The 26,097-nt window shown below is 27.5% G+C and overlaps 1 protein-coding gene across 1 annotated transcript in view; it reads left to right on the forward strand.

Annotated features, from left to right (window-relative positions):
* Nucleotides 1–26,097, forward strand: part of LOC107443081 (solute carrier family 7 member 14) — an 84,858-nt gene that overhangs the window by 161 nt on the left and 58,600 nt on the right. The window contains exon 1 of the mRNA XM_016056829.5: nucleotides 1–471. This exon is cut by the window's left edge and continues 161 nt beyond it. The gene's annotated coding sequence lies outside the window, so the exon portion shown is untranslated. The remainder of the gene's footprint in view (nucleotides 472–26,097) is intronic.

Here is a 26,097-nt window from a genome sequence, read left to right on the forward strand (position 1 = left end):
CCACTTAGTTTAAATATCATTTATAAAAAAATACATTCTCTTTTAATAAACTAGGTAAATTTTAGTGCGATAAAAACTAGTCGAATTCTGCAGTATACGACTTAAGACAACGAAAATTATCTTTAACTTGAATGAAAATCTATTTCTTCAAGGACACAAAAAATTAAACTTCTAAAATAATTCTGAAATTTTAATTAACAAAACCTTTTCATTCTAAAGCTGGACGTTTGCTAAAACAAACTCATTTTCTGTCTTATTTATCTAAATTCCTTTTCCCACTCCACGAAAACGGTCACGATACTCATTGATCTATCCAAGACCGTTCGCAAGAGGGCAGTAGTGAAGAATTTTCCTGTTCCCTGCGTATATTTTCCCGGTTTCGAGGTTTCCCCAATTCAGGAGATGCTACTAGAATTTCTTCTCATTCACCTTTACTTTGGAACGAGTCCTTCATTTTAAAGTCGTTTGGGGGTAAGAATATTCTATTTATATTATCGTTTTCAATGCATTTCTGTACTTATGATTCGATTTAAATTTATATCAATGCAGACGATTTCTCTAGCTTCATGAAATCGATTTCTGGAGTCTCGATTTTCACGTTTTCTCCTTGGAGGTCGTAATGCAGAGACGAAGTGTGGAATTTTTTATAAAAAAAATAAGTGCATGAATGGGCGAATTTGCTATCTGAAATTCGTTGCATAAAACTTAAATAAAATAGACATAAATACCAATTTGAATTTGAATTCAGAAGAATATTGTCATATCGTTTTGATTTTACTAGATAGATTAAAATAGTCGTTTGGTACGTTCAACATCTTACGAAATTTTTCCATTTTCCATTGATGTAAATAATTTAATAAAGTATTTAAATTATGAATAATTATTATTATAAACTATGTTTTAAGTAATAAAGCAAGAGAAAGTTATTTAAATTTCCTTAGGAACGTAACCTAAACGTTGGCCTTCTTTTCATTAATTTTTTAATTATTGGATAAAATTTTATCGGAGTGCTAACTAAATGTTTTAGTTTTTCTCTAGGAAAAAATTAGAGAAACAGCTTTGTATAGTAAAAAATAATAAAATAAACTTGAAATATAAATAAAACTTACATTTAATGTACATCGTTCAGGAACTATAAAATGACAAAACTATATCTATAATGTTTATATATTGGTTTTATTTTTATAGATTTTATCGAAATAACCAATTATTTCTTAATTCTAATTATTGTTTTTCGTTACTTTTTTCGTAAAATTCTTCAACTTTTCATTGTTGTACTAAACAATGCAATTATAAATAATTTTATTATCAACTTTTAAGGAGTTATAATTTTTGATTACTCTATTTTAATTTAGAAAAATTTTGGTGCTACCTTAATGTAGTGGTGTTACCTTAATCTAGTATTTCGTTTCATTACTTTTTTAATCACTAAATAACTTTATGAAGAAGTGCTTATTGTTTCTATTTTTCATCTGGCAACAGTACATAAACCGTTTTAAGTTCAGAAAAAAAATGAATGAATTCGTAACATAAGAGAAAATTACTGTTACATATAGCATTTTGCTTAAGAACTTAATACTGCCAGAGATTCAAATATTTATTTAAAAGAAAATTTAAAAAAAAAAATTAAAAAAATTATTTTTATTTTTTATGTTTAAAGTAGTAGCAAATCTATGCTTTGCTTTCTCTTGCCAATTTTCATTTAAAATAGTTTTAACCACCACTCCATATAAATGAATGAAACTGGCATATAAATGCATGATAATGATTTCGATGGTGCATATAGGCTCCAACAAAATAAAAGAACTCTTCCAGCCTACAAATGAAATTTAATTTTCAATTCACTAACACTTCGCGCAAATAATAAAACTTTCTAGACATTCTATATTATTTATAAAATATACGGAATACAAGTAATAGCATGAAATGTGGTGATTTTAGTATATAAGTATCAATTTTTAATCTTAGATCAATTTAAGTCAATAAACATCAGTTTTAAATCGTTTGAAGCAAAAATAAAGAGAAAATTTTTTTTTATGTAAATATTAAAGTTAAGTGAAATTTGTAAAATAATTTTAAAGAAATCTCTCATTCTGTTAAAAGCCACAAAAAGAAAAATGTCTAGAAATCAATAATATAAAAATCAAAATTAAGACATACGTATTTGATATTTTTTTCTTTTCAATATAGATAGCATCAAAAAAAGCATAATTTCTACCATTTTCATGAATTTAACCAGTTATTATAAAACTAGCTGTAATTAATTATTGAAATGTGCTTAGATTTTTATTGCCAATAGATAAACACAATAACAATGATTATAAATAAATATAGGTATGACATTTTTTTGTGAAGAATTCTGATATTTTAATATAGGTTTATCGAACTTCACTGCCCATTTCCGTTTAGTCTGTTAGCAGAATCGATCGAATGAAGCTTTGATTAACTGGCGAAACTATTCATCTAACTGACAATCAATCGTAATTTTCTCAAACCAGTCTATTAGCAGTCTATCAAAATAGGGATAATATCATGCGATGCGTACGAATTCGCAGCCAGAATGCCGTAGTTAATATGTCATTTTAAATGTAATAAAATAAAATAATGAAAACATGATTCGAATTTCTTTTATTTTATAACCGTCGTTGAACAGCCGGCCCAATTTTGAATTTACGAACACCAATGTTCAACTCCATAGCCTTGTAATTTTGAACCTAATCCAGCAGACACGAAAACTCCTGGATTAAGATTGGGAGAAATTTACCTTCGTGGAGGATTTTTTGATGGAACTAACCCGCTTGCGTTAAATGGAAAGGAAAAAAACGAAAACCTCACACAGTTGGCCTGACAGCAAGGAGACTCAAACCCACTATCCGTCTACCATTGAGGATATATTTACTTCATCACTGAAGTCGGTGTGAATCTATGTGGAATTCGTATCGGCCAGCCATCGCTGGGATTCGAACTCGGTTTATCTCATTGAGGGCAAACGCTCTATCCCCTGAGCCATCATTTCAAAATTCGAATTTACTGTAACATATTATTTAAGCTTACTTATATTAACCAGGAAAAATTAAGAAATTTTGCTATTCATGAGTAGTAAAATTTTTTACAATTGCCATTTTGTAAAAAGTTCTTAACACTTTTTAGAAAATTTAAAATTTTAAGTGATTAGAAGCATGTTTATATATATAATGTAAGGAAGCATTTCTTAAAATATGGTAAATATTAAATTGAAGAAGAATTTTACGAAACAAGCATAAAATAATTTCAAAACATTGTAATTTTCAAAATATTGTAATTTTCAAAATATTGTAAAATATTCAAAATATTGTAAAATATTCAAAATATTGTAAAATATTCAAAATATTGTAAAATATTCAAAATATTGTAAAATATTCATAAAAATCCCATATTTATTTTGAAAATAATAATTGGATGGATACGGGTTGCGCGAGCCCTTATTTGGTTTAAAGGCATATGGAGTCTGTCTACTTCAAAATTTAAAATTATATGGTGCATATATTGTAGCATCAGACGAAAGTTAATTTTCGTTCTATTTTAAAAAATCGTCAAAGCCGTCACTGTTTTGGATGTTCAATTTAGCTCTACATTTTTTTTTGTTTGACTTTAAGAATTAGAAATTTAAGTTACGAAGGTGTATGGAAAAATGTACACAGAATTCAATGGCATAAAAAATTAACATACTATAATTAGTTATGATTAATCATTAATTGTTAAACTTGTGTTAACTATTCAACACTCGACAGTTCGTAGGAATGTAATTTTTTAGTTGAAATTTATCATACTGAAAGGGCCATATTCAATTATAAACTTAACGAGCTTTTTAAAAAAATTTCGACAGTTATCGTTTGACAGTCATCGTAATTTAAAGTTTTATTTTTGTGATTTTTTTCTCACTTTTTTTGCTTTTAAATAATGATTATTTATCCATTGTTGTCGAAAAATTTATTTCGCTCGAGATAGTTATTTTTTGAAATCGCAAAAAAAAAATATATAAATAAAATAAAAGAAGTCGATTAGATGTTGCCAGATATAAATCAAAATTGTTATCAATCAAATCGTATTGAAATAATAATAAATCATATAGAATTTTTTTTTAAAAATATAAATGTCTTGTTAAAGATCAAAACCGTTTGCAATTCGAACTGTTTTGCAATATCAAGTTATCGTTATGGATTGTTAACAAGCTAAATTATTTTTGATTTATTACTTCTTATTGTGTCACACAGTGTATATCCGCAAGTTTAACTATTTCTTATTGAAAAAAGTTGATTATTTTTAAGGCAGTTCATTATTTTTCAGACAGTTGATTATTTTTCATACCGTTATGTACAGTTGATTATTTTTCAAATCTAAGTAATCTTTCCTTTTGTTACGATTAATATAGTAACAAAATTAACATATTAACGATTATATAAAAACGATTAATATATTTCGTATTGTGTCACGCCTTGTATATCCGCAAGTTTAAATATTTCTTATTGAACACAGTTGATTATTTTTATGTCAGTTCATTATTTTTAAGACAGTTGATTATTTTTCATACCGTTATGTCCTACAGTTGATTATTTTTCAAATCTAAGTAATTTTTCCTTTTGTTACGATTAATATAGTAACAAAATTAATATATTAAACGATTATATAAAAACGATTAATATATTTCTTATTGTGTCACGCATTGTATATCCGCAAGTTTAAATATTTCTTATTGAACACAGTTGATTATTTTTATGTCAGTTCATTATTTTTAAGACAGTTGATTATTTTTCAAATCTTAGTAATCTTTCCTTTTGTTACAATTAATATAGTAACAAAATTAATATATTAAACGATTATATAAAAACGATTAATATATAAAAACGATTAATATATTTCTTATTGTGTCACGCATTGTATATCCGCAAGTTTAAATATTTCTTATTGAATACAGTTGATTATTTTTATGTCAGTTCATTATTTTTAAGACAGTTGATTATTTTTCATACCATTATGTACAGTTGATTATTTTTCAAATCTAAGTAATCTTTCCTTTCGCAACGATTAATATAGTAACAAAATTAATATATTAAACGATTTTATAAAAATGATTAATATATAAAAACGATTATTATATTTCTTATTGTGTCACGCATTGTATATCCGCAAGTTTAAATATTTCTTATTGACTACAGTTGATCATTCTTCATACCGTTATGTACAGTTGATCATTTTTCAAATCTAAGTAATCTTTCCTTTTGTTACGATTAATATAGTAACAAAATTATTATATTAAACGATTATATAAAAATGATTAATATATTTCTTATTGTGTCACGCATTGTATATCCGCAAGTTTTAATATTTCTTATTGAATACAGTTGATTATTTTTATGTCAGTTCATTATTTTTAAGACAGTTGATTATTTTTCATACCGTTATCTACAGTTGATTATTTTTCAAATCGAAGTAATCTTTCATTTTGTTACGATTAATACATTAATAAAATTTTTCTTACATAAAATTATAATAATTATTCATTTCACAAGCAAAATGATCTCTTTTGCCGCATTGCTTCGTGCGTGCCAGTCTTTGTATTAAGTTAGAAATAGTAGAAGAATTGAAATCTTTGTGAAAGAATATAGAATGTGTCACTTAAGAGAATTGATACTTGATTGGCTTATCTTGCTCGAAATAGAATAAAAAGAACAGTTGTCAACGTAAACAAATGCTACGTTTCAACAAAAAATCAGAATTGAGGTACCCAGACTACTTCACTTGCAGGTATCCCAATGAAAAATTCTATAAATTCAGTATCATTTATAATGCCTTTCATTCTGATTCAAGGACGCGTATAGCAAAACGTTCACATAATACTGACTAAATTTTTATAATAATTTAATTTTATTTTCTAATTTAAATTATATTTACAATTACAATACAGTGACATTTACTAAAGAATATGACTTATAAAATTTATGGATTATTTTTAAAAATTTCATGCACATGTTAAAAGAAAATGTCTGTATATAATTGACTATTTTATAATATTAAATTTTTTTTATCCTTAATTTAAGTTTACCTTTACTATCATATTACAATTAAATTTGATAGGAAATATTGCTTTTACAATCTAGAAATCATTTTTAAAACGTTCATGATAATATTTCAAAAGTATCTGTAATTTAAAATTAGAAGCAGAACGTTTGTACCAGAATTTTATAATAGTGTTTGCACAAAGCTTTCAGTTGTGTCGTATTGTATTGAATAGAGGTTGTCCGCATTATGAACTAGTTCGCTTTCTGCCTTTATTTCTGCCCAACTTTAGTTAATTTCAATTTTTTGTTGTCCTCGCGAGAAAATAATTTTCAATCAGAAGTTTGTAAAGATATACGTTATGCTTACGATTCCTTATGATTCATACTCATGATTTATTATGTTCATGCTTATTACTTCTTACTCAAATAACAATTTAGATTTTTGTTGCTCTCACAAAAAAGACATTTTATTGTTGTTGTTTTTTATCTACGTATTAGCATTTCATCTAATATTAATAGATTTTAATGAACAGTGACGTCTTACACTAGAGAGAAAAAAGAAACTTAAAAGTTTGCAGTTAGCTACAGTTTTACAGGGATTCTATAGATAAAGCAAAAATAACAAAATGGTTGCATCAGAAACATTTCTCCTTAAAATATGTCTCTTCAAAATACTTTTCTTTTTATGGATTTTAAAAACACTGTTTGCGCGTTTGATTTGTTACTTACTGGCCCGGAATGGATTTGGTGAAAATTATATGGTGAAAATTATATAAATTAACACATGGTGAAAATTATATAAATTAACTAAGAACTTTTTGGCAAATTTATTTACAATAACATACAATTAACTCAATGCTTTTGTATATAATTTAACTACTTTAGTTTGGTATCCATTGTTTTTTTTAATCAAATTTTGAAAGAGTTTGTCGATTCGTTTTTTGGATAAATAAACATTACTACATGTTCCTTTAATTATATTCATTTGATTAAAAATGGTACATAAATAGATGTTTTTAGAAACATTAGAATTCCAAGTAAATAGGTTATTTATCTTAAATTAAAGTCATTTCTGTTTTCGTATAAATCAACAAAGTAGATATTTTCTTCCTTTATAGTACCCAAATCCAAAAAATTGAAATTATCATCATGATTTCGAAACAAGACTAATTTCACGGGGTAAATATTATTTAATAAAATTGTATATATATATATAGCGCTGAAATCAAATTTATAATATTCAAAATTCTTAATAGAAATCATAGTTTTTTATGTGAATAAGACAAACGTTTGTTGCTACTTTAAATACGCATTTCGGTGTTGTAAATTATTAAAAAACAAATTTAGAAAACTGTATTTTAAATGAACTTTAACGAAACTATTACTTTTAATTTTTAAGCATTTTCACCAAATATTATTTCACATTATTAGTAAACACACAATTCAATGTTTAAAATTGGTAATGATCTTGTTATTTTCAATTTTAAAGATGTATATAATTTATAATACCTTTTAATAATTTGCATTTTACAGTGCTATTAAATGCATTTCGTATATTGTAAAATTGAAATAAATTATTATCCGATTAAATTCTATAATTTTTTTTTTAATTATAAAGAAAGAAAAAGCAGGAAGTTCTTCGACGAAATACAATAAGAAGTTTCAAATAGTAATTACAGTACTGAAAACTGAAAACAATTTTCATGTAGTATTTCAATTTCCATTTCATTATTTTTTTTAATTTCATCAAAGTCATATTTTCTACGCCATAAACAATTGATAAAAAATAAAAAGCTATGGTAAAGAAGCGAATCATATTAAATTACAAACACATTAGAAAATAGAAAATTAAAGTTTCTCCCTCAATTCTCATAAGTTCAAGCTTAATGTAGAAATAATGAGAAAGTGCTTGTAGCCATAGCAACAATTGAATTTTGCAATCATTTGGCTACAGACATTCTTTCTAAACGAAACTGGAAATTAAAACTAAATAAGATATTTCAGTTATAACTTGATTAGAACATCAGCAACTAATCAATTCAAATATACGTTAACAGCACTATTAGAGTTATCGAAAAATCTTCATTTTATATTACAGTTGGAAATTTTTATAAATTAATTCTAAATTGAAAACGTAAGGATGATGACAAAATTTAATGAAACATATCTTTTAAACAATTTAATCCAACAATATGAGCTGGATATAGTTCAATAATATTCTAGCATACAATTTTCAAACAAAATTCGTTTAGTTAAATTAAAAAAAAGAACATTTTTATTAAAAGAAATTAGCTTATTCGCAAATCATATGGCAAATAATAGAGAATAACAAGTTTAGAGTAATGAAAATATCTAAATATATTAGAAATTTTTCATTTTTGAGATGTTTTTCAATACATTCAATGTATTCCTTTTCTCCCATCATTTAACGTTTCTTTATATTTATGTATGTTTGGTATATGGGTGAATCTTTCTTTTTACTTCTTTGTATTTTATATTCGTTTTGCATTTTAGAACATATTTATATAATGTATATATACCTGATAAGTTTTATTCTATTCGTGGATGATTTTTCCAAATAGCAGCGGAGGGAAAATTGTTGGCAATATTTTTTTCGTATTTTGCTGGAAGCTTTAAAACCATTAATGTGAATTTCCTGAATTCATGCATTTATTTAATGATAAAATTTGATGAAATAAAAGTTAAGGTTCTCTTACGGGAGATATTTCAAAATTAAGAATAATTATACTAAGGTAAAAATTCATTTATATGATGCGTCGATGTCTTTAAAAATAAACAAAACAAAAAAAAAACAATGCAATTGTAAATTTTATTAAAATGAAAGAAGAAAAGTAGAAAACAAACTTACCAAAATGAAGCAAAAGAATAGTAATATTTGGATCAGAGAATAGTAATAGGAATAGTAATAACTGGATAATTTAAGTAACAAAACCCATAATAGGATAAGAAGTTTATAAAATTCAATTAAAATTGTAAAATCATTCAAAACCATTCTTTATTATATATATATATATATATAATGTCACCTTTAATTTATATGAGAAATAGGATAGACATATTAACTTTGTATGAGCAAAACTACGGCTATTGTCATTAAAATGCCATAAATTAAAAAAACATTTCTCATTATTCATTTTCTTAGTCTTCAAGTTTGACAAATATTGTGCATATTAATTACAAGTAAAAATATATTTTGGTATTTTTTAATCATGAAAAACAGTACGTTTGTCATTAAAAAATTATCTGTTAGATTATTTGAATTATATTTGCACTAAAACATTAAATCCAACAAAAAAGAAGTTAAACAAATTTCCTGTCATATTCTAAAATTTTTCAATAATTGACTTAGTAAATTAAAGAAATTTCAATAATAAATAACTGTTACTGATAGAGCTAAATAACTACAAATGAAAGAAAATTTGAAAAATAATCGTTTGGAAGTGAGCTGTGTTACAAAGATTTTATCTTTAACGCAAAAAAAATAAAATAATAATAATAATAATAAAGACACCGGTGTTTTATGCTGCATGAATTATAAAAATGCTAAACATAATATTTTTCGCTTATTTTAATTTATTTCGCTTTTTTTATTTTACAATATAATAAAAAAAGTATGTAAAATATGTTCAATAAAAATTCTGCTTCGAAGGGAAATGCAGATCCCGGATTCTGAATGAATAACTTAATTTAAAAATTGGGTTGAAAATTGTAAGATATGTATTTCTTAATTAAATGTAAGTTTCCCAGTTGCATTATATATTTTTTTTACTATTACTTTGCAGTTTTTAACTTGAAACTTAAAATTCACTATATACAGGTATTTATGATTTTTCTTAAATTTAAATTTAAATTTTTGACCCCCATAATTTCAGTTCCCCATAAGTTGACCAAAATAATTTTTGGTAAATATTTGACCACGGAGACATTCTTCTATCGACTGGAAATTTCAAATTTCAAAAAAAAATAATAATAATAATTTTTTTTCGTTATGCATACTTTTTACTTCTAATAGTATCAGTTCATTTTCATAAGAATACCTATTTTTTAATCTATACAAAATATTATTTAAGTCAATCTAATTCGAAAGTACTTAGTAAACAAAGAACAGTATCATATTTTATCATACACCGAGCCATTTTCTCTCTTTCCTAAGTTAGTGATACAAAATCAACAGCGCTCAATAAATTTTATTTTTTTAATCTTTCGATTTTCGAGTTATTCTCCAAACAGGAAGGCAAACATAATTTTTCCAAACTTTAATTAAAATCCCAAAAGGCTTCGCACTTTGAGAAGTGGAATATATATCTCTACATAGGCAGATCATTTTATCTTCTCTTTCCCCCCACGGCAACGCCAAGAGCTAATGAAAATTTCGCCAAAATAATTGGAGAAAACGCTTTATATCGTTTGGAGAGTCTCTTAATGAGAATTACTTCCAGCGAAATTTTTGTATTTCCCCGGTTCATTTATTTATTTTTTTAAGGTAGCAGACTATATCTTTCACGATGTTTTCGATTTATTCTGAACGCAATTAAATTGCTTACGATGAAAAATTGAGACTTTAATAAGAAAAATCATCTGCTAACTTAGCGAGATATTTAAAAAAAAATATTTAACAAAAACTATATGCTAAATGCGAATACCTTTTTTCATCCTATTCAGAATTTTTTTTATGTCTTTTTTACTTTGAGACAATCATATGAATTAGCATTTAAAAACGCTTCACTGTGACGTCACAGCAACGCATTTTAAAAATTTTCTTTTCGTCCTAGTTACAGAAGAGCTTCTTACTGCTAATTTAGCGAGATATTTTTTTTAAACAAAAATATTTGACAGAAACTATATGTTAAATGCGGATACCTTTTTTCATCCTACTTAGAATTTTTTAATGTCTTTTTTATTTTGAGACAATCATATGAATTAGCATTTAAGAACGCTTCACTGTGACGTCACAGCAACGCATTTTAAAAATTTGCTGTTCGTCCTAGTTACAGAAGAGCTTCTTACTGCTAATTTAGCGAGATATTTTTTTTAAACAAAAATATTTAACAAAAACTATATGTTAAATGCGAACACCTTTTTTCATCCTATTAAGATTTTTTTTAATGTCTTTTTTATTTTGAGACAATCATAAATTAGCATTTAAGAACGTTCCACTGTGACGTCACAGCAGCGCATTTTAAAAAGTTTCTTTTTGTCCTAGTTACAGATGAGCCTCTTATTAACTTTGAATGGAAATGTGTAATTGAGGCTTAGTTAACACTCCATAATTTAATGTTTCTTTCATACTTTTAAAATCATGTTTAATTCTTAATTTTTTTTTCTTCATATTTTCAAAAGTTTTTTTCTTCTAAAAAACAAACAAACTAACTATTACTTTATTTAACAATAAACTGAGAAAAAAATCTTAGATGGTGAGTTATAGAAAAGCATTAACTATACGAAATAGCACTTTTAAATGTTTATACTTCTTTTAATATAAAAGAAATAATCGCGAATATCAAAATCATATAAATATGCATTATATTCAACATATATTCATTTCGTAATTTTTCCGTTTATATGGAACGGTTTACCGGAAATTCGGGTTTTCAAAATTAAGAGTTCTTATTGCCTTAAATTTAGTAAAACATAATAAAAACTACATAACGTGTATAACATCAATAAAACCTGCAAAGTAAATTGAACCAAATAAAAGGCTTTTATTCCATGTTCTAATGTACCATGATACAATTACTAAATTTCATTACTTATCATAAAACCATATTTTATTGTTAATTTTATCAAAATCATTACCAAACACTTTGGTTAAAATAACCGAGATTTTTGGTCTTTTTTTTTATAGAACCAGAAACACGGTTCCTTTTACCATATTCTGGTAGTTTTGACTATATTTTTTTCTGGGTGCGCATAAAAATATTTTATTTCTTTATTGTTAATCATTTTTAAAATTATTTTTACTAGGAGGTATTTAATACAACTCACCATAATGTAATAAAGGGGTTGGTGAAAAAGTAACAATTCTTCGATTTTACTAAAAAAACGGCATGCAAGATAAATGTTTTTTATGATGTAAGCGATATAATTTATGTAAGAAAAAAATTTATAGTTTCTCATTAGCGATTCGTTGTCAGTATAAAGGTTCCGGTATTATTCTAAGAGTTAAGACAACTGATTGAGAGACACAGTTCTAGTTATGATTTTACCATTCAAAAAGAAAAGCTAAGTGAAAAGAAAAAAAAAGCAAATCGCGTGTTATTTCTGAAAAAGGAATTAAAAAATTTATATTTTTGTTTTAAGATATACATTTTAATAAAATTATAAAAGGCAATAATTATTACTTATAAAGGTAATAAAAGGTAATATTATTCTAAGCGTTAAGACATGACGATGGGGAAACATGATTCTAGTTATTATTTTACCATTCGAATAAAATAAAAAAAAACTAGGTGAAAAAAAATGGCAAATCGCATGTTTTTTTTAAAAAAAGTTTAAACTAGCGCATAACATATGCATTTTAATAACTCAATTCATTATCATAAAACAAATTAACTTTAAATGAAATTTACTCTAACAATTCGAGAAAAATATATGAAAGAGAAGCCATAATTTTTAACATTGATATTTTAACCAATCTTGAAAGCAATGTTTTTTTTTTATTCCTAACAAAGAATGCTTGATTGGAAGAGAAAAAATCGATTTATTGGTCTGGAAAGAAAATTGTTCGACGGTACCACCAACAAAAAGCTCTCATGGGGTGTCCTTTGAATGGCTGCTCCATGCCATCACAACAAATAGATCTGTAGATGACAAGGCCACTCTGCAATCTCCCATACATTTTTCCAGGCTAGGGAGAGTTTTCGAATCTTTTCAAACTCCTCTCGAATAAAGAAGTTCAGGGCGAATTTTTTTTAGGCTTTATTTCAGATTGCAGCATAAGAATTTATAAAGAAAATTTCAAAAGGATTCACAAATAATAAAAAAAGGACAGCCTTGTTTGCATGTACTTAAATAAATTAAAACGAATTAATGCTAATCCCATAATCCTTTATAATTAAATTTAGAAAAAAATGCTTTAATTAGAGAAATAATTTAATCATATTGAAATTTAATGGTTTCTTTGTATCTCATTTTTTAGTCTTAATCTATTATTTTGTAAAGTCATATTCTAAAGTCTTAATTCATAAGTTAAGTTCGCACTTCTGGAAATCCTTAGGCATCAAAGCACTGCCATTTTGCAACAAATATTTTTTATGTCTATTTACTCTATTTTGCATGTGTTTTCTTAAATGCACATTATATACATGGTGTTTAGTGAAAAAGATACTGATTTCAAAATTGAAAAACTCATAAACAGATACACTTTAACATGTTATTGAATTTTTAAAACGTACCCCTCATCACCTTAGATATTTCGATAGGCACAAGTTTATGGAGAAAAAAATAGTTTTTGAAATATTAAGCACTGATATACGAGTATAACATATGGAACATTGATGTACGGAACATCATTTTAACTTAGCCATCATTGATTTAATGTGATGATTAAGAAAATGAGCGCTGAAACAGGATTTTAAAATATTTAACATTAATGCAACTAGTTTAAAATACTGAATATTGCTGTACAATTATTTGTGATTCTTCCTCTTTTGAAAATTATGTTAAATATTATGTTTCATATTTGTATTGATATTTTAGGGTTATTTTTGAGTTAATACTCAAACATCGTAGCACTTCCTTACAGCAAGTCAAAAATAGGCATTTTTAAATTAAAAAATATTCTATTAAAATGACTGTAACCTATTTAAAAACCCGGTGAATTAACGTAGATAACATAAAATATATATACATTTAACGCATAATTAGATACATTTACATGCTGCTGTAAAATACTGAAATATCGAAGCACTTCAATTATCGTTGCATCATACATTTTTAGTCAAAAATAGCAATACACTTTATTTTTAAACAAAAATATTTTGTTAAAAATGGCAATAATTTATTAAAACTCCTGTGAATATGAAGATAACTAACATAGATAACATAAAATTTTTGCTTCCAAACCTAAGTAATAGTATTCCAAATTGTAATATAATCTCATCTCAAATTATAAAAAACGTCTTTAAAACTCGTACATTGTTTTGGAACAGCATTAGAATAGTTAAAAATACGATTAATCAATAAATATAAACACTCTAAACTTATTACATACAATGTTAAATATCTTAAAATTCAGACTCCTAACAATTTGACTATGCCCTCATAATATTCAACTCGTGAATGAAGACTACTCCATACATAAAACGATCAATTCACAAAAGCCTGAACTGTCTGCACTGCGCTTAGAGAGAGCACGGGTGTAGTAAACAGATCTTTTCATTGGCTGAATAACCAAATCGAATTATTTCAGTATCCAATGGTCTATTTCCATCGATATTCATCACCTAACTAAAATATGAGAGAGGCGACCTGTGGCCTCAGCTCCCAGACGTTCTAGAGCAGAATAATGAATAAAACGAAGTCTTTGAAAAGTTCTAGTAAAATTGGCCCGTTGCCAGATTTGATTCAATAATAATGTGCGTAAAAGGTGGAGTGATGTTAAATATGTATAAGCCGCAAGTAAATAAATTCGTAAAGGTTTCTGGAATTTGAAAGAAAGTTAAAGTGCAGAGAATTCTTATCTAAATATAGAAAGGAAATAGTTGCCAATATATAACAGAATATTAGATAGTGAGAGAACTTTTAAAGAACTAACTTTTCAGACTCCAAAGAAATAATCTTAAGGCTGACTCAGCTTAAAACAATTTATCCAGAAATTAAAATTATAATAAAAAATGAATAAGATTTTTGGATATTCCAACTTTTGAGATTGCTAGAACTGCCATTTCAATAATTTTAAGTGTAATTGTGCTATATTCTTAACTTTAAATTCATTGAGGATTACATTATTTTTTATATTAAATCATAGTATTAAGTAGTGACAAACTAATATCGGTAGAGCTGATAATACTAACTGACGCTGGGGTTCAATTGCTTAAACATAAGCTGTCTCCCAAAGTTAATGATTATGCATATTAAACTAATCATCTGAAGTCAAGTTCTTTTCCGAGAATTATAATTATGCTATGTTATTTCATTCTAATATGTTATTTGAAATGTTCTAAAAAGTAAAAATTAGAAAATAAAATATTTGATCGCAAACGTTAAATTTTATGTACTTTAAATAATTATCTACGCGTCACCGTAAACTCGGCTACTTCACTATCTATTGGCAACACTGTAGTTATTATTTATTTTGTTAGGTTGTCTTAAATAATAATTTAACTAGTGTCAAAAATGTTTTTTATGCTTTAAGTATTTAGAATCATTTTTTTTAAAAATAATTTAAGCCGTGTTGAATAGTTAGTTGAAAGTTAAGCAGTTATTTAGATTTATTTTTGATCCTCCTTGAACCGGCTATAGAAATTTTAACCATAAGCGGTTCTGTGGTGCCAAATATATATACAAATTATACACTAAATTATTGGTCATAGGGGCAAAAGCATGCATGTATTACAGGGCACTTAAAGTATGGCTCGAGAAATGCATGTAGAAATAGAACCCACGCAATAAAGCATTGGGATGAGTTTTTTTTTTACAAATATTAACTCTCGAAAAAAGAAGGAAATAATTTTAATACCTCTGTTGTTTACTACATCGTAATGTCCTGAACTAAATTGATTCACACATCAACCATTATCTCTTTGTATTCGAGACCCATCATAACAAAGTGTTATATGATATACTTGATGTAGGGGAAAAACTCCAGATGTAGATTGCTTTTTGCTACTTCTGAAGGACATTATGACGTTTACCAACTAATCCAAAACGAGCTAATTAAAGTACTTACTTCTCAAATTAACGGCACTTTTTCAACTGTAAGAACTGTTTGGAAAAAAAGTGCCACCGAACTTGACTTTTTGACTCACAATCAGGAAAAAAAGTGCCACCGAGCTTGACTTTTTGACTCAAATTCAGGATAGAAAAAAAAGCTCAACGATGCTCTGCTACCAAGTAAACATAACGCAATCCAGAAATTCATTGTGCCTCTGTTATGCAAAAAAATAATCCAGAATCTCATCGCGCTGCAGTTATGACCATATCAACAAAATAATCCTGATTCTCACAGCGCTCCAGTGCTGGTGATACTTACGGTTTATTGTGTGATTTAATGGCTGCCAAACAGATTTTAAATTATTACTAAAATTCAATACGTAGAAAACTTCGCGAACAACTCTTTAATTAGTTAAAATTGAAATCTAAGTACTTCATCTACACAACACAACAGCTAGATGTTGAAAAAATTCGGCTGCAATCAATATTTTCAATTTGAGTTATGTTGAATTTCCATAACTGAATATTTTTAATTTTGCTAAATTAAGTTTTTTTTCCATCCAAAAGTATAGAGTGTTGATTTACCTTATCTATTTTTTAATTTTCTTGGGTTTGGATAGCCTGATTTGTAGGGCATAGGGCTGATGTCCAAGAGGTCGTAAGTTTGTTCCCAGCCGGTCGAAGTCTCCCCGTGTAGTAAATAGTGACTGGTGTACGTTAAATCCGTCGGGTCGCAAAGTCCTCCATCTTCCCATAACAAATCAATACTTCTGAGAGTTCTGCGTTGGAGATTGATCGCTTTCTGGTTCAGGTCAAAATTACGATCTGTGAATGGATGTATGAATGGGTCCGCCCTATAAACGGTATGTGACGCGTGTGTGGCTAAAGTCATACTCTTGGCCATAGATGGCGCCACTGAAAAACAAAAAATGCACCATCTGCCTTAAATTAATTTCATCAAGCAGGCTTGCTGGTATGGCAAGTGACATTAGAAATAGCAACGCTGCATTCTTTTAATTTTTTAAAATTTATCACACTGTTCAATTTTATTGAATTCTTTTTGTATGAGGATATCTTAATATCGCGCATTCAGTAAGTAGAATCGCCAAAATATTACAGAAGTTACATTATTTAGTAGTTCACTAGTCTTTTACTACCCTATAAACAATAAAATATCAAGAACTAACTTTATTTCTTCATAATTTATTTTTGTAAATTATGTTCCAAATTATTTTTTTTTAAATTATTTTTCAATTAATTTTTTATTTCAAATACACATAATAAGCTATTTAGATAATTCATTATCAATTTTCCTTACTGGTAATTGTTTTCAGTGGCGTTATTACCAGTAACCAGTTAGAAATAAAATCTTGCCAAATCTCACCGTGATGGGGTTTAATTCTGTCACACCTATTCTTGAAAGAATCAATAGATCAAAAGTATTTTCACTTGAAGGAATTTCCGTCAAGTGAAATGTTGCCAACATAGATAAAGAAACATTCGAGATTTTTTGTTTGATTCTTTTAATCCCTTAACGATCGGTTAATTTTCAAGAAAACGGTCATAAAAGTGCCTATTTTTTTGGCTTTTGTATTTGTATTACGTATTTGATTAGTGCTGCAACTAGTTTAAAATAAACTGACTATCTGCAATCACCTTAAAATTATCCTGGTACTGTCATCTGGTGTGTAAAATGAGTAATAAAATGTTTTCCGGGCAAAAGAAATGAATTAGTTTTATGTTTATTGGTGCGTTACTTCTGAACACTCCAGCCCGTCAATATCACGGGAGCGAGAAATAGAGGGCGAAACCTCACCCCGTCATTTTCACGGGAACGAGAAAGAAGGGGCTAAATAAACTGAAAAATGATTTTGAGAGAGACGAGTCCACATCACATTTTAAGATAAAAATTAAGTTTTCAATTAAAAGCAATTTATATATATTTGGCTGTATATTTTTTTTTATAGCAGCATCAATCCGGAAAAGTTTTTACCGACGTAATACCATATAAAGTACAGATCAGAAAAAGTGTTTAGAGGAAGCAAATAAAAGAAGCCAGACGATAACAGCACAAGATAAATGAATTGGCTTAGAAGGAAAATTAGTTCCATCAAAAAATACTCAAGATTGAGATTTCCCATATGATGAAAAGATCCCACAAAATGAAGATATATAGCTTCTTTATTTCTAACTGTAGTAAGAAACTGATGAAATGGGTTAGAAAGAACGACATCTTCAACAACGAAAAAAACTAGCCGTCTAAATTGAAAGGAAGTCACACAAATTAGTTTTACGAACGTTTGTCTCATTGCCAGTAAAGGTAATAATTAAAAGTTTCTGTACCTAAGGATCTAATTTTTATTTTCATTCAAAGGAAAAGATGGCCAACTTCAAAAAAATTTTTCCTTCAAAAGTATTTTATCTTTTTTCCTTTAAAAAAAGAGCAAAGTGAAATAAATAACTATAGCATCTATATATATATTTCTCTTACACGGCGATAAAAAAAGCCTCATTACAACTCCCCGAATGGCAACGCTAGAAAATAAGCCAATGATTGCCGCTAAAAATGTCACATGCCAAATCTAGCTAAGATGGCTCAACATATAGCGCTTTTAAAAACGGAAACTGAAATAACCAGGGAGAGCATAAGCTAGGCAGAAGTCTTTGTCGATAGATCTCTATTTTAGTTTTTTGTCGAAAGCGTTTTTTTTTTCCCATGAATTTATGTATTACGAATTTATTTGACAATTTTTGATTTATATCACGAATTTATTTGTTTTACTAGAATTTTTTCGTTTATGCAGGTTTTTCCATTGCAATTCACTTATTTAAATTTTTAATAGACTTAATTATAGCCGAAATTTTAACCTTTTTAAAGAGATATCAGTTTTAGAAATTTTATCTTAAGATTTTATACTATAGCACATTTCTAATAGATTTAACGAATTACATGTCATTTATTTGAATTCAAATTTATTTTAAGGACTCAGTATTTACTAAAAAGATGTAATTTTTTTTAGAAAAAAATGCTGTTATATGGATTTGAATGATTGTTTTGAATTCTTAGAATTTTGTGCATTTGCAATATACCTAAGTTAGTAGCGAGCGAAGCGAGCTTGGTTTGCGGAGCAAACCATATAACATTGCGTAGCAATTTTCGGGGGTTGGCGAGCGTTAGCGAGCAGGGGGCGCAGCCCACTAGTATTTAAAAAAAAAACAACTTTAAAATGAACAAAATACTTTAAAGAGTTTGGTTTAGATTGAAGAAATATATATCAATAGTTTAATTTTTATAAAAAAGTACATATTGTTATTCGAAAATAAAATTTTTCCCCTTAACTTATCAAGTGGAATAGTGGTTGAAAAGATAGTTTCAAAAGAGTTATTGATTTCTAAAAGAATTTATTTACTTGATTAAAAGTGCAATATTAAAATAATTTTAATAACGAATAAAACTAAAGCATTTTTTACTTCGGGGACACGATAATACAAGGAAGTCAACTGATCCACTTGCGTCAAATTTTTTTAAAACATCGTAGAGAATTTGAAAATTAAAATTAAAACTACTTTATTACAAATAATTTTGCTAAACTTCAAGGCAGTTGCAGCTGTCAATTTACAGTTGTCAACTGGAAAAACTGCTTACAATTGGCAATTTATTTCAACTTTTGAATTATTAAATATAGTAGTGAGCAAAATAACTTTAAAACAAATTTTTAATAATAGAAATTGTTCCTTTAAACGTTAAGTTTACAATAGCTTGAAAATAAAAATTTGAACCTAAGCAAAGCAAGTTGGCATCTCTGGATAATATAAAATTATATGAATTTCATAATGATTTTTGAATATTATTAATTTCATAAGTCATGATAAAACAGTTCCACTTCTTATTAACATATCGCACATTTATGTTTCTTTTGTTTTTTCATCGTGAAGCTTATTTTGCATTTTTATGTTTCCTTTTTTTCTTCTACAGAAAAACGCATCTCGCATATTTGTGTTCCATTTTTCTTCTATCTACAAATGCTTTGTGTATTTTTATATTCCATTTTTAATCATATCAAAAATTCTGTCTTACTTTAAGTTGTCACACGAATAAACATGTTAGCTGAAAATACACCTTGAAATAATATAAAAGCTTGAAACATACATCGGTAGTATCTGTACCTCCTTACTGGTATAAAAATGAAGGAAAAACACTGGGTACTTTTAGGTCAATAGATCCATATTTATCTAAAGAAATCCTAACTTTCTAGGGATTTATATCCGTAAACTTCATCAAAACAACCATATGTAAAACAACCTCCTTGAGCTGGAATATGACAAAAAATCTATTTCATAGACACTTAATTTCAATCTTATTTATTGTATTTTTGGAATTAAACTTTATATTTACTATTTTCTCCTTAGCACTACATATCAGGTCTAAAAGAACTACTCATAAGGTTTCCTTTTACTTCTCAAACTGAAAGAGATAGTACACGCAATAATCATGCAGAGACAGGTATATACAAATATGTCTTATATTCGATATTCAAGCACAGAAAAGGTGTTTTTAGAAATTAAGTGGACAGAAATATGTTTCTCTAATTTCTTTACTCAATGAATTGCTCTCTCCAAGTCCATTGCGTTTATCAACATACGGGTCTTACGACATCCACTTTAATTCTTTTTTAGATTGATTAAAGAAGAATCGTAAAATCGTAAGCGCAATCTACTTAAATTGGCTATCAGAAATAGCAGATTTACAATACTCCAGTAAACTACGTCAATGAAAGGCATTTCATTGGATAATAGCTTTTATACTACCATTTACTTGATTAGAGACTCCAACTAGAAGTGGAAGAGTTTAGTTGTAAGGAGGAAAGTAGTAATTAGTTTTATGGTAGAGCAAAAGTAAGTTAACGAGGAGAAATTATTTAAGCAAATATATAGCGAATTCTCAACATCTTGGAAGTAAATATCAGGATTTAGTGTATGAAATTTCCGAAATTTATCAAGTGTATTTTTGAGATTTGGTTGTTAGTAATTTAAATATGTATGAAATACTTTTTTGTAACAATGGATATTTTTACCGAGAAGAGCATGATTAACAATCCACTAATTTAAATTAAATATAAAAAATTACTTTCTAGAACTAAACCTAACTAATTTGTTTCTTGTTTTAATGTTGAATATTTTCGTTGACTTTCATATAATAAAATTGTACTGCAACGATCACTTAGATTTTAAATAAGATTTTAATAAGATTTAATAAGACTGCCAATAAGTTTTTAAAAAGCTATTTGCATTTACCATAATATTTGCTACGACAACTTTGGTTTGGCTAGGGCCTTTTGTTGAAGACTCCTCCTGGATAACATACTTTTTGCCCTGTGTGACTTGGATTACTTCCTTGGAAATTATCAGTTCTTTTTCTTAATCACTCTAATGCCTGATTTCACAGAACTGAGCAATTGTTGCTTTGGCCTTACTTTTTCGACTAGTATAAGGCTTTAAAACAAACGTCTTGCTTACTATTTTTTTTAATCAAATATAGAGATATGAGGAGCTTAGTCCATTCTATTGTCACGTAAGCAACAGTGATGAGCGATACTGTTTCAACTGCTGGCATTCAAACACGTACATGGGAACCGAACATAATCCTGACCATCCAGATTTTTTTGCCTACCTACAATCAAATGTTACATTCGTTTAGAATGCACTCATACGACAGCTAGCGGCTCGACTTTCTATTAATCAACCTCTCAAAAACTTTTGAAAGTTTGTGACTTTTCAGATTTAAAAAAAAAACTATTTTTCTATTTACTTTTTTCTCCTTTAAGGCTTGATTTATGTTTAACAAAATTTTTGTACATTTCCTCTTAGAGAGAGCTCCTTCGATTTTTGCTTATTGCAATTACTGTCATGTTACAGTATTATGTTTTCCTCCTTTTTGTACAATTTACTGCAAACTACTTATTTCAAATTGTACTTTATATTTTTTAAGTCATTTTATTTATGCATAAATCAAAATTTTCAATAAAAACCTGCTGACCGGACTCGTCCCTAGGCTGGGGTGGATCCGGACCAGTATCCAAGCTTTAGGCCATATGGTAAAAGGTCCATGACGACCTAGGCACATGCCCAAAACTTGGAGAAAATAAAATAAAAGATAAATCCATTCTATAAATTTTAATATTTTGGATAATATCGGAGCCTTAAAAAGTTCCATAAATTTCTCAATTAAAAAGTCTTCGCCTATGGAAATTTTCTTTGACACCGATAAGGATGCTTCTGAGAATCTTTCTTTTAAAACTGCTATTTTGTGTTTTTTATTTTTAGTTAAAGACTAGATTTCAGAACCATTAATTAGGACCGGCCTAATGAGAGTTTTATAGATAAGAATCTTTGTAAATTTTTTTTTGGGTAAAAATAAGCTGTTTGCATTAAACTGATAAACTAAATATATTAATAACGGCAGAAAACTCCTTATTTAATTTTAAAAAAAGTACAGGTATGAGCGCCAGCGAGCAGGGGGCGAAGCCTCCTAGAGTTAAAGTAAAATATTAATACTAAATATTTGTTGAAAAACTTACTTTTTTATGTTTTCATTAATAAACTTAATTGTTGCATCCGACGCACTAAAATTGATAAATAAGTTTATGAATGTTAAACATTTATAAAGTTACAAAGTATATTTAAATATTTTTACGTGAATATAAAATTGTTTACATTAACATTCATTTGATTAATCTATGTAATAAATTTTACCTAACATTTCAGAATGAATTTCGTTTATTAATTTTGTTTAATGATTAATCTAAATTTTATTCCACAATAATCTCTCACTTTTTTACTTTATTTTCCTTGCATTTTGAATAATTTACTTATTAATATATAATTTATAGTGCTTACATCCGTTGTAAAATAAATACATTCCGTCTTAGCATCAGTTAAAATTTCATTCATTGAATAATAAAATATTTATTAGTCCCATAAGAATATGGAAATATCAATATCTCTTTCACAATGCAAAAGCTTGTGATAAATTTTTTATGATATTTTATTTAACATGCAACTTTCTAGCAGTATGTATTTATATATATAAAGGGTTATTCATTTTTTTCTGTTCCAGATCTTTACCACAATGCCATTTAAATGCATACATCTTTATTTACCAAAATTATAGCTGTTTCAATTCATGCAACAAATTTATCTATTGTCATCAAAATAGCAATCTTATGTGTTGTAAACTCATTACATTTTACCTCAAAAGATCTGAATTCTGGGCGTTAAAACGATATGCAAGGCAAATGGAAAGTTTTATGACTCATAGCACGCACATTTGGTAACTATGGTAACTACTAATCATTAAGGCACCTTATACGTTCGAATGTTTTTTAATATATTACCTTACAATTTTACCATTTTTATGCAATAAAAAGTTTAACGTTCTGAGGTTTGCTGACAAAAATCTTGCTGTAACTATTGACCTATTAAATAGAAGTCTTTTATTGCATTAACTTACCTGCGATCAACTAATTACGATTAAATATTTATTACTTACCAGTAAAATTATTTTCTAAAGCAGCGGTTCTTAAATGGTGTTCCGTGGAGCATTGGGGTTCCATGAAAGGCTCACGCGGGTCTTGAGCATTTAAGGTTTTTAAACCAGTAATGATTTTTTAAACCTGTCATCATGCTATTTATATCCTAACAATAAACCATCCATTATTTTATTTTTGGTTATTTTTATGAAACCATTTTAGCAAAATAATAAAAATTAAGAAAATGAAAAGCATTTTTTTTAAAAATTTCTTCCAAGAATATTGAATAAATTATGAAAACTATATGCATTTATAAGAAATTGCATTTTTATTTCTCATCGAGCTTCTCAGTTCAACATAAAATGATCCAATCACAGAGCAAAGAATTTTGTTTATTTGATAGATATTCTCAATGTTTATTGCAATTGTTTTTTGAAAACTATAATTCATCGTACTTCATTCGTTTTCCGCTTATGCAGCGAATTTAACTGCTTGATATAAATTCTAAAATTTTAAGTACATTATTGATAAAACGATGACTGAATGAATTTCGTTCTTTACATTAATATGATCCATACAATGGTATCTTTTATTTATTCAATATTTTATTATTATTGTTTGTTTTGTTTTTTGGAGAGAGAGGGCAGTATGTTCACAACTGTTTCTTTTGTTTATGAACTTGAAGTTTCGCCAAAAACAGCTCGATCATTTAATGTTCCGTAGACTTGAAAAATTGTTAATCGCTGTTCTAAAGTAAAATAATGGTTAGAGCAAACTTGTTTAATTAATAGCAAAAAGATTTTTGTTAATTAGAGGTTAGCATTTCATAAATTTTACATTACAATTGAGTTTTTGTAAAGAATTTTTGATCAGCATTTTTCATAATCAAAAACTAAAATGAAGTTATTCGATTTTTAATTTAAAAGCATGTCTTAAAGATATTATAAAAATTGGATTTCAGAATCGGATGAGATTTATTAAAGATTTAAAATGTGTGACCACTACAGATCAAGCTATTCAAATCGTTTCAAATAGAAAAACATTTATTTTGGTTACTTCTGCAATTTACGAAACAAAAGATATTAAGTTGGCAAAAAACTGCATGAAATACACGGAAAATCTTTTTTATGTGATAGTAAAAGTTTCATAAAATTGGTACAACCTTCTTTCTATAACTACATTAAAATACATATCTTCTTAACTATTCAAACAAGGTGTATATGAATAATACTTTTGAGAATGTTTCCCAATAGTTTCCTCGAGAAAATTCCACTATGTAAAAAACACTCACTATTCTATGATTTCATATTGCGTTATGAAAATGTTTGCTAAAAATATGTTACGTCAATAATTGAAGAATTTAGAATGAAAAGTCAAACGATTTTGGTAGAGGTAAATACTTTGGTATATTTGCAAATTTAGATAATAAAAATCATTTTAGTTTTCCATAAGCAATGCTAAAACGAATTTAGTTTTGTTACCACTAATTGAATTATTTGACAACAGCAAAGCTTGTTTATTTCATTCTAGTCCTATAAGGATATTAGCATAAATAGAATGCGCCAACATATTGCCAAAATTAATGCCAATTTTTTTTACGAAGCCACGTGATGCCAATCCGCCCATTTTAATGAGATTTTTTTTCTAAAACTTCAAGGAAGCCAGAACAATAAGACCACTAGCAGCATTCTTCTTTAATAATGCCACAATGTCTAAACATTAATAGCTAACTTATTCAATGAAGCTCAAGTATCATCATCTGAACATACAACTACATCTTACTCCCCCATGTTGCACATCTGTAAATATCATGCATCATCATCAATACATAACCTTTAAGGCCCGGTAACCCCCTATTTGTAATTCCGTTTGCATTCAACATCTCACTCTCATACCTCAACGAATCAATTTCATGATAAATGGGAAAGGGGCAGCTTCGCAGCCTCAGACACCCAGCTAAAATATGCACTGTTAGAAATTTCTCGGAAAAAATGGTTAAATAACAATTTATTGAATGGTTATTTTACCATATTTAATCAAAACAGTCAAATAACCATAAATAAAATGGTAATCAAACTGCTACGTTTGATAAAAACTGTTTATTAACTGCTTTCACCTAATACGGTTTAACAACCAGAATTCTATTGTACCTACTAGAACCACCTGAAAAATCTACTTAGTTCTTTGCAACTGCGAACATACCATAGCCGAGCGGATTTATCAGTCAATCTCATGACCGGCAGAACTGGAGCTTGAGTCCTAGTGTTGACACCACAATATTTCCTCCATTCCCTTCAACACATGAAGAATTTCCGGTGTCCGGCACTCTCCACTGCCCATTACTTTTCGAAAACCTGAGCTCCTATGCCTAGTTAAATAATTATTATTACCATTTTTTTTAACGTTTTTAAAAAATGCTAGTAATAAATGGTTAAAAAACCGTTTAGTTTTGTATTCATGGTTTTATAACCATACGTTTTGTAAATGGTTTCAAAACCATAAAGGAAAAAATGTTCTTTACCTTAAACTTGACGCTTAATCGGATGGACAGACAGCTGCCAGTTATTTTATCATAATCTTAGAATGACAATTTTAACAGCGTGGTGTTTAAATTCACTACTAACAACAAAATTACA

The sequence above is a fragment of the Parasteatoda tepidariorum genome, chromosome 9 (assembly GCF_982258835.1).
Source record: "Parasteatoda tepidariorum strain Cologne lab strain chromosome 9, Ptep-v5.0, whole genome shotgun sequence".
In the NCBI taxonomy this organism is placed as follows: Eukaryota; Metazoa; Arthropoda; class Arachnida; order Araneae; family Theridiidae; genus Parasteatoda; species Parasteatoda tepidariorum.